This window comes from Symsagittifera roscoffensis, chromosome 5 (assembly GCF_963678635.1).
Source record: "Symsagittifera roscoffensis chromosome 5, txSymRosc1.1, whole genome shotgun sequence".
Classification (NCBI taxonomy): Eukaryota; Metazoa; Xenacoelomorpha; order Acoela; family Convolutidae; genus Symsagittifera; species Symsagittifera roscoffensis.
In genome coordinates this window covers 5,620,503-5,634,844 of record NC_087066.1, presented here as the reverse complement: position 1 = coordinate 5,634,844, position 14,342 = coordinate 5,620,503, and the positions used below count along the sequence as shown (strand labels likewise).

The 14,342-nt window shown below is 40.3% G+C and overlaps 1 protein-coding gene and 23 non-coding genes across 26 annotated transcripts in view; 23 read left to right on the top strand and 1 right to left on the bottom strand.

Moving 5' to 3' along the window:
- The window catches only part of LOC134846984 (xaa-Pro aminopeptidase ApepP-like), a 172,784-nt gene that overhangs the window by 76,784 nt on the left and 81,658 nt on the right, over positions 1-14,342 (bottom strand). The gene's annotated exons all lie outside the window — the stretch shown is intronic.
- On the top strand, positions 7,400-7,471 carry Trnar-ucg (transfer RNA arginine (anticodon UCG)). Its single transcript has one exon. It is a non-coding gene; the product is annotated as a tRNA-Arg (tRNA).
- On the top strand, positions 8,138-8,210 carry Trnar-ucg (transfer RNA arginine (anticodon UCG)). The gene has a single exon. It is a non-coding gene; the product is annotated as a tRNA-Arg (tRNA).
- Positions 8,387-8,459, top strand: Trnar-ucg (transfer RNA arginine (anticodon UCG)). The gene has a single exon. It is a non-coding gene; the product is annotated as a tRNA-Arg (tRNA).
- Trnar-ucg (transfer RNA arginine (anticodon UCG)) lies at positions 8,634-8,706 on the top strand. Its single transcript has one exon. It is a non-coding gene; the product is annotated as a tRNA-Arg (tRNA).
- On the top strand, positions 8,880-8,952 carry Trnar-ucg (transfer RNA arginine (anticodon UCG)). The gene has a single exon. It is a non-coding gene; the product is annotated as a tRNA-Arg (tRNA).
- Trnar-ucg (transfer RNA arginine (anticodon UCG)) lies at positions 9,123-9,195 on the top strand. Its single transcript has one exon. It is a non-coding gene; the product is annotated as a tRNA-Arg (tRNA).
- On the top strand, positions 9,369-9,441 carry Trnar-ucg (transfer RNA arginine (anticodon UCG)). Its single transcript has one exon. It is a non-coding gene; the product is annotated as a tRNA-Arg (tRNA).
- Trnar-ucg (transfer RNA arginine (anticodon UCG)) lies at positions 9,612-9,684 on the top strand. Its single transcript has one exon. It is a non-coding gene; the product is annotated as a tRNA-Arg (tRNA).
- Trnar-ucg (transfer RNA arginine (anticodon UCG)) lies at positions 9,857-9,929 on the top strand. The gene has a single exon. It is a non-coding gene; the product is annotated as a tRNA-Arg (tRNA).
- Trnar-ucg (transfer RNA arginine (anticodon UCG)) lies at positions 10,353-10,425 on the top strand. The gene has a single exon. It is a non-coding gene; the product is annotated as a tRNA-Arg (tRNA).
- On the top strand, positions 10,599-10,671 carry Trnar-ucg (transfer RNA arginine (anticodon UCG)). Its single transcript has one exon. It is a non-coding gene; the product is annotated as a tRNA-Arg (tRNA).
- Positions 10,842-10,914, top strand: Trnar-ucg (transfer RNA arginine (anticodon UCG)). Its single transcript has one exon. It is a non-coding gene; the product is annotated as a tRNA-Arg (tRNA).
- Positions 11,088-11,160, top strand: Trnar-ucg (transfer RNA arginine (anticodon UCG)). The gene has a single exon. It is a non-coding gene; the product is annotated as a tRNA-Arg (tRNA).
- Positions 11,331-11,403, top strand: Trnar-ucg (transfer RNA arginine (anticodon UCG)). Its single transcript has one exon. It is a non-coding gene; the product is annotated as a tRNA-Arg (tRNA).
- On the top strand, positions 11,577-11,649 carry Trnar-ucg (transfer RNA arginine (anticodon UCG)). Its single transcript has one exon. It is a non-coding gene; the product is annotated as a tRNA-Arg (tRNA).
- Trnar-ucg (transfer RNA arginine (anticodon UCG)) lies at positions 11,826-11,898 on the top strand. Its single transcript has one exon. It is a non-coding gene; the product is annotated as a tRNA-Arg (tRNA).
- Trnar-ucg (transfer RNA arginine (anticodon UCG)) lies at positions 12,073-12,145 on the top strand. The gene has a single exon. It is a non-coding gene; the product is annotated as a tRNA-Arg (tRNA).
- Positions 12,319-12,391, top strand: Trnar-ucg (transfer RNA arginine (anticodon UCG)). Its single transcript has one exon. It is a non-coding gene; the product is annotated as a tRNA-Arg (tRNA).
- On the top strand, positions 12,562-12,634 carry Trnar-ucg (transfer RNA arginine (anticodon UCG)). Its single transcript has one exon. It is a non-coding gene; the product is annotated as a tRNA-Arg (tRNA).
- Positions 12,808-12,880, top strand: Trnar-ucg (transfer RNA arginine (anticodon UCG)). Its single transcript has one exon. It is a non-coding gene; the product is annotated as a tRNA-Arg (tRNA).
- Positions 13,770-13,842, top strand: Trnar-ucg (transfer RNA arginine (anticodon UCG)). Its single transcript has one exon. It is a non-coding gene; the product is annotated as a tRNA-Arg (tRNA).
- On the top strand, positions 14,018-14,090 carry Trnar-ucg (transfer RNA arginine (anticodon UCG)). Its single transcript has one exon. It is a non-coding gene; the product is annotated as a tRNA-Arg (tRNA).
- Trnar-ucg (transfer RNA arginine (anticodon UCG)) lies at positions 14,261-14,333 on the top strand. The gene has a single exon. It is a non-coding gene; the product is annotated as a tRNA-Arg (tRNA).

Here is a 14,342-nt window from a genome sequence, read left to right as displayed (position 1 = left end):
AATTTTCTCATCTAAGCAGGAAAACAACAGCATCTTGAGCATTTCAAATCTACACAATTCGACACATTCCAACATCCGCAAGACCTAACGGATAAGGCGTCTGACTTCGAATCAAAAGATTGGGCGTTCGAATTCCTCTATGGTCGAATTTTCATTTCTTGAGAAGGTAATTTCGGCTTATGCACAGAAGATAAAAACATCATGATTGCCAGCCAGGAAAATCTGCACTAACTAAATTTTCCCAAAAATTTGCTCATCTTAGCAGTAAAACAACGGCATCCAGAGCATTTTAAACCTACCCATTTCGAATACCTTCCAACGCCCGCATGGCCTAACGGATAAGGCGTCTGACTTCGAATCGGAAGATTGGGGGTATGAATCCCTCTATGGTCGACTTTTCATTTTTTGAGCAGGTAATTTCAGATAATGCACAGCAGATAAAAACATAATGATTGACAGCAAGGAACTTCTCCGCTAGCTAACTTTTCAGAAAAAATTGCTCATCTAAGCAGGAAAACAACGGCATCTTGAGCATTTCAAATCTACACATTTCGACACATTCCAACACCCGCAAGGCCCAACGGATAAAGCGTCTACTTCGAATCAAAAGATTGGGAGTTCGAATCCCTCTATGGTCGAATTTTCGATTCTTGAGAAGGTAATTTCGGATTATGCACAGCAGATAAAAACATAATGATTGACAGCAAGGAACTTCTCCGCTAGCTAATGCTTCAGAAAATTTGCTCATCTAAGCAGGAAAACAACGGCATCTTGAGCATTTCAAATCTACAAATTTCGACATCTTGAGCATTTCAAATCTACAAATTTCGACACATTCCAGCAGCCGCATGGACTAACGAATAAGGCGTCTGACTTCCAATCAAAAGATTGGGAGTTCGAATCCCTCTGTGGTCGACTTTTCATTTTTGAGAAGGTATTTTCGGATTATGCACAGCAGATGAAAACATCATGATTGACAGCAAGGAAATTCTGCGCCAACTAATGTTGCAGCGGTTTCTTTTCGAATTGTGGAGATTGACGCGCACAACTAAACTTTCCCAAAAATTTTCTCATCTAAGAAGGAAAACAACAGCATCTTGAGCATTTCAAATCTACACATTTCGACACATTCCAACAGCCGCATGGACTAACGGATAAGGCGTCTGACTTCGAATCAAAATTTGAGAGTTCGAACCCCTCTGTGGTCAAATTTTCATTTCTTGAGAAGGTAATTTCGGATATGCACAGCAGATAAAAACATCATGATTGACAGCAAGGAAATTCTGCGCTAACTAAACTTTCCTAAAAATTTTCTCATCTAAGCAGGAAAACAACAGCATCTTGAGCATTTCAAATCTACACATTTCGACACTTTCCAACAGCCGCATGGACTAACGGATAAGGCGTCTGACTACGAATAAAAAAATTGGGAGTTCGAACCCCTGTGGTCAAATTTTCATTTCTTGAGAAGGTAATTTCGGATTATGCACAGCAGATAAAAACATCAAGATTGACAGCAAGGAAATTCTGCGCTCACTAATTTTTTTTCCCAAAAATTTGCTCATCTTAGCAGTAAAACAACGGCATCCAGAGCATTTTAAATCTTCCTATTTCGAAAACCTTACGATGGCCGCATGGCCTAACGGATAAGCCGTCTGACTTCGGATCGTAAGATTGGGGGTTCGAATCCCTCTGTGGTCGACTTTTCAATTTTTGAGCAGGTAATTTCAGATAATGCACAGCAGATAAAAACATAATGATTGACAGCAAGGAACTTCTCCGCTAGCTAATGTTTCAGAAAAAATTGCTCATCCAAGCAGGAAAACAACAGCATCTTGAGCATTTCAAATCTACACATTTCGACACATTCCAACAGCCGCATGGACAAACGGATAAGGCGTCTGACTTCGAATCAAAAGATTGGGAGTTCGAACCTCTTTGTGTTCAAATTATCATTTCTTGAGAAGGTAACTTCGGATTATGCACAGCAGATAAAAACATCATGATTGCCAGCCAGGAAAATCTGCACTAACAAAATTTTCCCAAAAATTTGCTCATCTTAGCAGTAAAACAACGGCATCCAGAGCATTTTAAACCTACCCATTTCGTATACCTTCCAACGCCCGCATGGACTAACGGATAAGGCGTCTGACTTCGAATCAGAAGATTGGGGGTTCGGATCCCTCTGTGTGGTCAAATTTTCATTTCTTGAGAAGGTAATTTCGGATTATGCACAGCAGATAAAAACATCAAGATTGACAGCAAGGAAATTCTGCGCTCACTAATTTTTTTTCCCAAAAATTTGCTCATCTTAGCAGTAAAACAACGGCATCCAGAGCATTTTAAATCTTCCTATTTCGAAAACCTTACGATGGCCGCATGGCCTAACGGATAAGCCGTCTGACTTCGGATCGTAAGATTGGGGGTTCGAATCCCTCTGTGGTCGACTTTTCAATTTTTGAGCAGGTAATTTCAGATAATGCACAGCAGATAAAAACATAATGATTGACAGCAAGGAACTTCTCCGCTAGCTAATGTTTCAGAAAAATTTGCTCATCCAAGCAGGAAAACAACAGCATCTTGAGCATTTCAAATCTACACATTTCGACACATTCCAACAGCCGCATGGACAAACGGATAAGGCGTCTGACTTCGAATCAAAGGATTGGGAGTTCGAACCTCTTTGTGTTCAAATTATCATTTCTTGAGAAGGTAACTTCGGATTATGCACAGCAGATAAAAACATCATGATTGCCAGCCAGGAAAATCTGCACTAACAAAATTTTCCCAAAAATTTGCTCATCTTAGCAGTAAAACAACGGCATCCAGAGCATTTTAAACCTACCCATTTCGTATACCTTCCAACGCCCGCATGGCCTAACGGATAAGCCGTCTGACTTCGGATCGTAAGATTGGGGGTTCGAATCCCTCTGTGGTCGACTTTTCAATTTTTGAGCAGGTAATTTCAGATAATGCACAGCAGATAAAAACATAATGATTGACAGCAAGGAACTTCTCCGCTAGCTAATGTTTCAGAAAAATTTGCTCATCCAAGCAGGAAAACAACAGCATCTTGAGCATTTCAAATCTACACATTTCGACACATTCCAACAGCCGCATGGACAAACGGATAAGGCGTCTGACTTCGAATCAATAGATTGGGAGTTCGAACCTCTTTGTGTTCAAATTATCATTTCTTGAGAAGGTAACTTCGGATTATGCACAGCAGATAAAAACATCATGATTGCCAGCCAGGAAAATCTGCACTAACAAAATTTTCCCAAAAATTTGCTCATCTTAGCAGTAAAACAACGGCATCCAGAGCATTTTAAACCTACCCATTTCGTATACCTTCCAACGCCCGCATGGACTAACGGATAAGGCGTCTGACTTCGAATCGGAAGATTGGGGGTATGAAACCCTCTATGGTCGATTTTTCATTTTTTGAGCAGGTAATTTCAGATAATGCACAGCAGATAAAAACATAATGATTGACAGCAAGGAACTTCTCCGCTAGCTAATTTTTCAGAAAAAATTGCTCATCTAAGCAGGAAAACAACGGCATCTTGAGCATTTCAAATCTACACATTTTGACACATTCCAACACCCGCAAGGCCCAACGGATAAAGCGTCTACTTCGAATCAAAAGATTGGGAGTTCGAATCCCTCTACGGTCGAATTTTCGATTCTTGAGAAGGTAATTTCGGATTATGCACAGCAGATAAAAACATAATGATTGACAGCAAGGAACTTCTCCGCTAGCTAATGCTTCAGAAAATTTGCTCATCTAAGCAGGAAAACAACGGCATCTTGAGCATTTCAAATCTACAAATTTCGACATCTTGAGCATTTCAAATCTACAAATTTCGACACATTCCAGCAGCCGCATGGACTAACGAATAAGGCGTCTGACATCCAATCAAAAGATTGGGAGTTCGAATCCCTCTGTGGTCGACTTTTCATTTTTTGAGAAGGTATTTTCGGATTATGCACAGCAGATGAAAACATCATGATTGACAGCAAGGAAATTCTGCGCCAACTAATGTTGCAGCGGTTTCTTTTCGAATTGTGGAGATTGACGCGCACAACTAAACTTTCCCAAAAATTTTCTCATCTAAGAAGGAAAACAACAGCATCTTGAGCATTTCAAATCTACACATTTCGACACATTCCAACAGCCGCATGGACTAACGGATAAGGCGTCTGACTTCGAATCAAAATTTGAGAGTTCGAACCCCTCTGTGGTCAAATTTTCATTTCTTGAGAAGGTAATTTCGGATATGCACAGCAGATAAAAACATCATGATTGACAGCAAGGAAATTCTGCGCTAACTAAACTTTCCTAAAAATTTTCTCATCTAAGCAGGAAAACAACAGCATCTTGAGCATTTCAAATCTACACATTTCGACACTTTCCAACAGCCGCATGGACTAACGGATAAGGCGTCTGACTTCGAATAAAAAAATTGGGAGTTCGAACCCCTGTGGTCAAATTTTCATTTCTTGAGAAGGTAATTTCGGATTATGCACAGCAGATAAAAACATCAAGATTGACAGCAAGGAAATTCTGCGCTCACTAATTTTTTTCCCCAAAAATTTGCTCATCTTAGCAGTAAAACAACGGCATCCAGAGCATTTTACATCTTCCTATTTCGAAAACCTTACGATGGCCGCATGGCCTAACGGATAAGCCGTCTGACTTCGGATCGTAAGATTGCGGGTTCGAATCCCTCTGTGGTCGACTTTTCAATTTTTGAGCAGGTAATTTCAGATAATGCACAGCAGATAAAAACATAATGATTGACAGCAAGGAAATTCTCCGCTAGCTAATGTTTCAGAAAAATTTGCTCATCCAAGCAGGAAAACAACAGCATCTTGAGCATTTCAAATCTACACATTTCGACACATTCCAACAGCCGCATGGACAAACGGATAAGGCGTCTGACTTCGAATCAAAAGATTGGGAGTTCGAACCTCTTTGTGTTCAAATTATCATTTCTTGAGAAGGTAATTTCGGATTATGCACAGCAGATAAAAACATCATGATTGACAGTAAGGAAATTCTGCGCTAAATAATTTTTTCCCCAAAAATTTGCTCATCTTAGCAGTAAAACAATGGCATCCAGAGCATTTTAAACCTACCCATTTAAAATTCCTTCCAACGGCCGCATGGCCTAACGGATAAGGCGTCTGACTTCGAATAAGAAGCTTGGAGGTTCGAATCCCTCTGTGGTCGACTGTTCATTTTTGATAAGGTTATTTCGGATTATGCACAGCAGATAAAAACATCATGATTGACAGCAAGGAACTTCTGCGCTAAGTAATTTTTCAAAAAATTTTACTCATCTGAGCAGTAAACAACGGCATCTTGAGCACTATAAATCTACACATTACGACAACCTTCAACCGGCCGCCTGGCCTAACGGATAAGTCGTCAGACTTCCAATCAAAAGATTGGGAGTTCGAATCCCTCTGTGGTCGAATTTTCATTTCTTGAGAAGGTAATTTCGGATTATGCACAGCAGATAAAAACATCTTGGTTGAGAGCAAGAAAACTCTGCGCTAACTAAATTTTCCCAAAAATTTGCTCATCTTAGCAGTAAAACAACGGCATCCAGAGCATTTTAAATCTACCAATTTCGAAATCCTTCCAACGTCCGCATGGCCTAACGGATAAAGCGTCTGACTACGAATCAGAAGATTCGGGCTACGAATCCCTCTGTGGTCGACTTTTCATATTTTGAGAAGGTATTTTCTGATTATGCACAGCAGATAAAAACATCATGATTGACAGCAAGGAAACTCTGCGCTAACTAATAATGCAGCGGTTTCTTTTCGAATTGTGGAGATTGACGCGCACAACTAAACTTTCCCAAAAATTTTCTCATCTAAGAAGGAAAACAACAGCATTTTGAGCATTTCAAATCTACACACTTCGACACATTCCAATAGCCGCATGGACTAACGGATAAGGCGTCTGACTTATAATCAAAAATTGAGAGTTCGAACCCCTCTGTGGTCACATTTTCATTTCTTGAGAAGGTAATTTCGGATTATGCACAGCAGATAAAAACATCATGATTGACAGCAAGGAAATTCTGCGCTAACTAAATTTTTTCCCAAAAATTTGCTCATCTTAGCAGTAAAACAACGGCATCCAGAGCATTTTAAACCTACCCATTAAAACTTGCCTTCCAACGGCCGCATGGCCTAACGGATAACGCGTCTGACTTCGAATAAGAAGCTTGGAGATTCGAATCCCTCTGTGGTCGACTGTTCATTTTTTGGTAAGGTAATTTCGGATTATGCACAGCAGATAAAAACATCATGATTGACAGCAAGGCTCTTCTGCGCTAAAAAATTTTTCAAAAAAATTTGCTCATCTGAGCAGTAAACAACGGCATCTTGAGCACTATAAATCTACACATTACGGCAACCTTCAACCGGCCGCCTGGCCTAACGGATAAGGCGTCAGACTTCCAATCAAAAGATTGGGAGTTCGAATCCCTCTGTGGTCGAATTTTCATTTCTTGAGAAGGTAATTTCGGATTATGCACAGCAGATAAAAACATCTTGGTTGACAGCAAGAAAACTCTGCGCTAACTAAATTTTCCCAAAAATTTGCTCATCTTAGCAGTAAAACAACGGCATCCAGAGCATTTTAAATCTACCAATTTCGAAAACCTTCCAACGGCCGAATGGCCTAACGGATAAAGCGTCTGACTTCGAATCAGAAGATTCGGGCTACGAATCATCTGTGGTCGACTTTTCATTTTTTGATAAGGTATTTTCGGATTATGCACAGCAGATAAAAACATCATGATTGACAGCAAGGAAACTCTGCGCTAACTGATAATGCAGCGGTTTCTTTTCGAATTGTGGAGATTGACGCGCACAACTAAACTTTCCCAAAAATTTTCTCATCTAAGCAGGAAAACTACAGCATCTTGAGCATTTCAAACCTACACATATCGACACATTCCAATAGCCGCATGGACTAACGGATAAGGCGTCTGACTTAAAATCAAAAAATCAGAGTTCGAACCCCTCTGTGGTCAAATTTTCATTTCTTGAGAAGGTAATTTCGGATTATGCACAGCATATAAAAACATCATGATTGACAGCAAGGAAATTCTGCGCTAACTAAATTTTTTCCCAAAAATTTGCTCATCTTAGCAGTAGTCTGACTTCGAATCAGAAGTTTGGGGGTTCGAATCCCTCTGTGGTCGAATTTTCATTTTTTGAGAAGGTAATTTCCGATTATGCACACCAGATAAGAACATCATGATTGACAGCAAAAAACTACAGCGCTAAATTTTCCCAAAAATTTGCTCATCTTAGCAGTAAAACAACGGCATCCAGAGCATTTTAAATTTACCCATTTCGAAAATCATCCAACGGCCGCATGGCCTAACGGATAAGGCGTCTGACTTCGAATCAGAAGATTGGGGGTTCGAATCCCTTGTGGTCGACTTTTCATTTGTTGAGAAGGTAAATTCAGATAATGCACAGCAGATAAAACATAATGATTGACAGCAAGGAACTTCTCCGCTAGCTAATGTTTCAGAAAAATTTGCTCATCTAAGCAGGAAAACAACGGCATCTTGAGCATTTCAAATCTACACATTTCGAAAACCTCCCAACGGCCGCATGGCCTTACGGATAAGTCGTCTGAATTCGAATCAGAAGATTGGGGGTTCGAATCCCTCTGCGGTCGACTTTTCATTTTTTGACAAGGTAATTTCGGAATATGCAGAGCAGATAAAAACATCATGATTGACAGCAAGGAACTTCTCCGCTAAGTAACTTTTCAAAAAAATTTGCTCATCTTAGCAGTAAAACAACGGCAGCCAGAGCGTTTTAAATCTACCCATTTCGAAAACATTTCAATGGCCGAATGGGCTAACGGATAAGGCGTCCGACTTCGAATCAGAAGATTGGTGGTTCGAATCCCTCTGTGATCGAATTTTTATTTTTTGAGAAGGTAAATTCAGATAACGCACAGCAGATAAAACATAATGATTGACAGCAAGGAACTTCTCCGCTAGCTAATATTTCAGAAAAATTTGCTCATCTAAGCAGGAAAACAACGGCATATTGAGCATTTCAAATCTACACATTTCGAAAACCTCCCAACGGCCGCATGGCCTAACGGATAAGGCGTCTGACTTCGAATCAGAAGATCGGGGGTTCGAATCCCTCTGTGGTCGACTTTTCATTTTTTTGTCAAGGTAATTTCAGAATATGCACAGCAGATAAAAACATCATGCTTGACAGCAAGGAACTTCTCCGCTAAGTAATTTTTCAAAAAAAATTTGCTCATCTTAGCAGTAAAACAACGGCAGCCAGAGCGTTTTAAATCTACCCATTTCGAAAACAATTCAATGGCCGAATGGCCTAACGGATAAGGCGTCTGACTTCGAATCAGAAGATTGGGGGTTCGAATCCCTCTGTGGTCGCATTTTTATTTTTTGAGAAGATAATTTCCGATTATGCACAACAGATGAAAACATCATGATTGACAGCAAAAAACTTCTGCGCTAAATAAATTTTCCCAAATTATTGCTCATCTTAGCAGTAAAACAACGGCATCCGGAGCATTTTAAATCTACCCATTTTAAAACCCTTCCAACGGCCGCATGGCCTAACGGATAAGGCGTCTGACTTCGAATCAGAAGATTGGGGGTTCGAATCCCTCTGTGGTCGACTTTTCATTTTTTGAGAAGGTAAATTCAGATAACGCACAGCAGATAAAACATAATGATTGACAGCAAGGAACTTCTCCGCTAGCTAATGTTTCAGAAAAATTTACTCATGCAAGCAGTAAAATAACGGCAGCCAGAGCATTTTAAATCTACCCATTTCGAAATACTTGCAATGGCCGCATGGCCTAATGGATAAGGCGTCTGACTTCGAATCAGAAGTTTGGGGGTTCGAATCCCTCTGTGGTCGACTTTTCATTTTTTTAGAAGGTAATTTCCGATTATGCACACCAGATAAGAACATCATGATTGACAGCAAAAAACTACAGCGCTAAATTTTCCCAAAAATTTGCTCATCTTAGCAGTAAAACAACGGCATCCAGAGCATTTTAAATCTACCCATTTCGAAAAGCTTCCAACGGCCGCATGGCCTAACGGATAAGGCGTCTGACTTCGAATCAGAAGATTGGGGGTTCGAATCCCTCTGTGGTCGACTTTTCATTTTTTGAGAAGGTAAATTCAGATAACGCACAGCAGATAAAACATAATGATTGACAGCAAGGAACTTCTCCGCTAGCTAATGTTTCAGAAAAATTTACTCATGCAAGCAGTAAAACAATGGCAGCCAGAGCATTTTAAATCTACCCATTTCGAAATACTTGCATTGGCCGCATGGCCTAATGGATAAGGCGTCTGACTTCGAATCAGAAGTTTGGGGGTTCGAATCCCTCTGTGGTCGACTTTTCATTTTTTGAGAAGGTAATTTCCGATTATGCACACCAGATAAGAACATCATTATTGACAGCAAAAAACTACAGCGCTAAATTTTCCCAAAAATTTGCTCATCTTAGCAGTAAAACAACGGCATCCAGAGCATTTTAAATCTACCCATTTCGAAAAGCTTCAAACGGCCGCATGGCCTAACGGATAAGGCGTCTGACTTCGAATCAGAAGATTGGGGGTTCGAATCCCTTTGTGGTCGACTTTTCATTTTTGAGAAGGTAAATTCAGATAACGCACAGCAGATAAAACATAATGATTGACAGCAAGGAACTTCTCCGCTAGCTAATATTTCAGAAAAATTTGCTCATCTAAGCAGGAAAACAACGGCATATTGAGCATTTCAAATCTACACATTTCGAAAACCTCCCAACGGCCGCATGGCCTAACGGATAAGGCGTCTGACTTCGAATCAGAAGATTGGGGGTTCGAATCCCTCTGTGGTCGACTTTTCATTTTTTTGTCAAGGTAATTTCAGAATATGCACAGCAGATAAAAACATCATGCTTGACAGCAAGGAACTTCTCCGCTAAGTAATTTTTCAAAAAAAATTTGCTCATCTTAGCAGTAAAACAACGGCAGCCAGAGCGTTTTAAATCTACCCATTTCGAAAACAATTCAATGGCCCAATGGCCTAACGGATAAGGCGTCTGACTTCGAATCAGAAGATTGGGGGTTCGAATCCCTCTGTGGTCGCATTTTTATTTTTTGAGAAGATAATTTCCGATTATGCACAACAGATAAAAACATCATGATTGACAGCAAAAAACTTCTGCGCTAACTAAATTTTCCCAAATTATTGCTCATCTTAGCAGTAAAACAACGGCATCCAGAGCATTTTAAATCTACCCATTTTAAAACCCTTCCAACGGCGGCATGGCCTAACGGATAAGGCGTCTGACTTCGAATCAGAAGATTGGGGGTTCGAATCCCTCTGTGGTCGACTTTTCATTTTTTGAGAAGGTAAATTCAGATAACGCACAGCAGATAAAACATAATGATTGACAGCAAGGAACTTCTCCGCTAGCTAATGTTTCAGTAAAATTTACTCATGCAAGCAGTAAAATAACGGCAGCCAGAGCATTTTAAATCTACCCATTTCGAAATACTTGCAATGGCCGCATGGCCTAATGGATAAGGCGTCTGACTTCGAATCAGAAGTTTGGGGGTTCGAATCCCTCTGTGGTCGACTTTTCATTTTTTTAGAAGGTAATTTCCGATTATGCACACCAGATAAGAACATCATGATTGACAGCAAAAAACTACAGCGCTAAATTTTCCCAAAAATTTGCTCATCTTAGCAGTAAAACAACGGCATCCAGAGCATTTTAAATCTACCCATTTCGAAAGGCTTCCAACGGCCGCATGGCCTAACGGATAAGGCGTCTAACTTCGAATCAGAAGATTGGGGGTTCGAATCCCTCTGTGGTCGACTTTTCATTTTTTGAGAAGGTAAATTCAGATAACGCACAGCAGATAAAACATAATGATTGACAGCAAGGAACTTCTCCGCTAGCTAATGTTTCAGAAAAATTCACTCATGCAAGCAGTAAAACAATGGCAGCCAGAGCATTTTAAATCTACCCATTTCGAAATACTTGCATTGGCCGCATGGCCTAATGGATAAGGCGTCTGACTTCGAATCAGAAGTTTGGGGGTTCGAATCCCTCTGTGGTCGACTTTTCATTTTTTGAGAAGGTAATTTCCGATTATGCACACCAGATAAGAACATCATTATTGACAGCAAAAAACTACAGCGCTAAATTTTCCCAAAAATTTGCTCATCTTAGCAGTGAAACAACGGCATCCAGAGCATTTTAAATCTACCCATTTCGAAAAGCTTCCAACGGCCGCATGGCCTAACGGATAAGGCGTCTGACTTCGAATCAGAAGATTGGGGGTTCGAATCCCTTTGTGGTCGACTTTTCATTTTTTGAGAAGGTAAATTCAGATAACGCACAGCAGATAAAACATAATGATTGACAGCAAGGAACTTCTCCGCTAGCTAATATTTCAGAAAAATTTGCTCATCTAAGCAGGAAAACAACGGCATATTGAGCATTTCAAATCTACACATTTCGAAAACCTCCCAACGGCCGCATGGCCTAACGGATAAGGCGTCTGACTTCGAATCAGAAGATTGGGGGTTCGAATCCCTCTGTGGTCGACTTTTCATTTTTTTGTCAAGGTAATTTCAGAATATGCACAGCAGATAAAAACATCATGCTTGACAGCAAGGAACTTCTCCGCTAAGTAATTTTTCAAAAAAAATTTGCTCATCTTAGCAGTAAAACAACGGCAGCCAGAGCGTTTTAAATCTACCCATTTCGAAAACAATTCAATGGCCGAATGGCCTAACGGATAAGGCGTCTGACTTCGAATCAGAAGATTGGGGGTTCGAATCCCTCTGTGGTCGCATTTTTATTTTTTGAGAAGATAATTTCCGATTATGCACAACAGATAAAAACATCATGATTGACAGCAAAAAACTTCTGCGCTAACTAAATTTTCCCAAATTATTGCTCATCTTAGCAGTAAAACAACGGCATCCAGAGCATTTTAAATCTACCCATTTTAAAACCCTTCCAACGGCGGCATGGCCTAACGGATAAGGCGTCTGACTTCGAATCAGAAGATTGGGGGTTCGAATCCCTCTGTGGTCGACTTTTCATTTTTTGAGAAGGTAAATTCAGATAACGCACAGCAGATAAAACATAATGATTGACAGCAAGGAACTTCTCCGCTAGCTAATGTTTCAGTAAAATTTACTCATGCAAGCAGTAAAATAACGGCAGCCAGAGCATTTTAAATCTACCCATTTCGAAATACTTCCAATGGCCGCATGGCCTAATGGATAAGGCGTCTGACTTCGAATCAGAAGTTTGGGGGTTCGAATCCCTCTGTGGTCGACTTTTCATTTTTTTAGAAAGTAATTTCCGATTATGCACACCAGATAAGAACATCATGATTGACAGCAAAAAACTACAGCGCTAAATTTTCCCAAAAATTTGCTCATCTTAGCAGTAAAACAACGGCATCCAGAGCATTTTAAATCTACCCATTTCGACAGGCTTCCAACGGCCGCATGGCCTAACGGATAAGGCGTCTAACTTCGAATCAGAAGATTGGGGGTTCGAATCCCTCTGTGGTCGACTTTTCATTTTTTGAGAAGGTAAATTCAGATAACGCACAGCAGATAAAACATAATGATTGACAGCAAGGAACTTCTCCGCTAGCTAATGTTTCAGAAAAATTTACTCATGCAAGCAGTAAAACAATGGCAGCCAGAGCATTTTAAATCTACCCATTTCGAAATACTTGCATTGGCCGCATGGCCTAATGGATAAGGCGTCTGACTTCGAATCAGAAGTTTGGGGGTTCGAATCCCTCTGTGGTCGATTTTTCATTTTTTGAGAAGGTAATTTCCGATTATGCACACCAGATAAGAACATCATTATTGACAGCAAAAAACTACAGCGCTAAATTTTCCCAAAAATTTGCTCATCTTAGCAGTGAAACAACGGCATCCAGAGCATTTTAAATCTACCCATTTCGAAAAGCTTCCAACGGCCGCATGGCCTAACGGATAAGGCGTCTGACTTCGAATCAGAAGATTGGGGCTACGAATCCCTTGTGGTCGACTTTTCAATTGTTGAGAAGGTAAATTCAGATACGGCACAGCAGATGAAACATAATGATTGACAGCAAGGAACTTCTCCGCTAGCTAATGTTTCAGAAAAATTTGCTCATCTAAGCAGGACAACAACGGCATCTTGAGCATTTCAAATCTACACATTTCGAAAACCTCCCAACGGCCGCATGGCCTTACATCAGAAGATTGGGGGTTCGAATCCCTCTGTGGTCCACTTTTCATTTTTTGACAAGGTAAATTCGGAATATGCAGAGCAGATAAAAACATCATGATTGACAGCAAGGAACTTCTCCGCTAAGTAATTTTTCAAAAAAATTTGCTCATCTTAGCAGTAAAACAACGGCAGCCAGAGCGTTTTAAATCTACCCATTTCCAAACCATTTCAATGGCCGAATGGGCTAACGGATAAGGCGTCTGACTTCGAATCAGAAGATTGGGGGTTCGACTACCTCTGTGGTCAATTTTTTTATTTTTTGAGAAGGTAATTTCCGATTATGCACAACAGATAAAAACATCATGATTGACAGCAAAAAACTTCTGCGCTAACTAAATTTTCCCAAAGTATTGCTCATCTTAGCAGTAAAACAACGGCATCCAGAGCATTTTAAATCTACCCATTTTAAAACCCTTCCAACGGCCGCATGGCCTAACGGATAAGGCGTCTGACTTCGAATCAGAAGATTGGGGGTTCGAATCCCTCTGTGGTCGACTTTTCATTTTTTGAGAAGGTAAATTCAGATAACGCACAGCACATAAAACATAATGATTGACAGCAAGGAACTTCTCCGCTAGCTAATGTTTCAGAAAAAAATTTACTCATGCAAGCAGTAAAACAACGGCAGCCAGAGCATTTTAAATCTACCCATTTCGAAATACTTGCAATGGCCGCATGGCCTAATGGATAAGGCGTCTGACTTCGAATCAGAAGTTTGGGGGTTCGAATCCCTCTGTGGTCGACTTTTCATTTTTTGAGAAGGTAATTTCCGATTATGCACACCAGATAAGAACATCATGATTGACAGCAAAAAACTACAGCGCTAAATTTTCCCAAAAATTTGCTCATCTTAGCAGTAAAACAACGGCATCCAGAGCATTTTAAATCTACCCATTTCGAAAAGCTTCCAACGGCCGCATGGCCTAACGGATAAGGCTTCTGACTTCGAATCAGAAGATTGGGGGTTCGAATCCCTCTGTGGTCGACTTTTCAT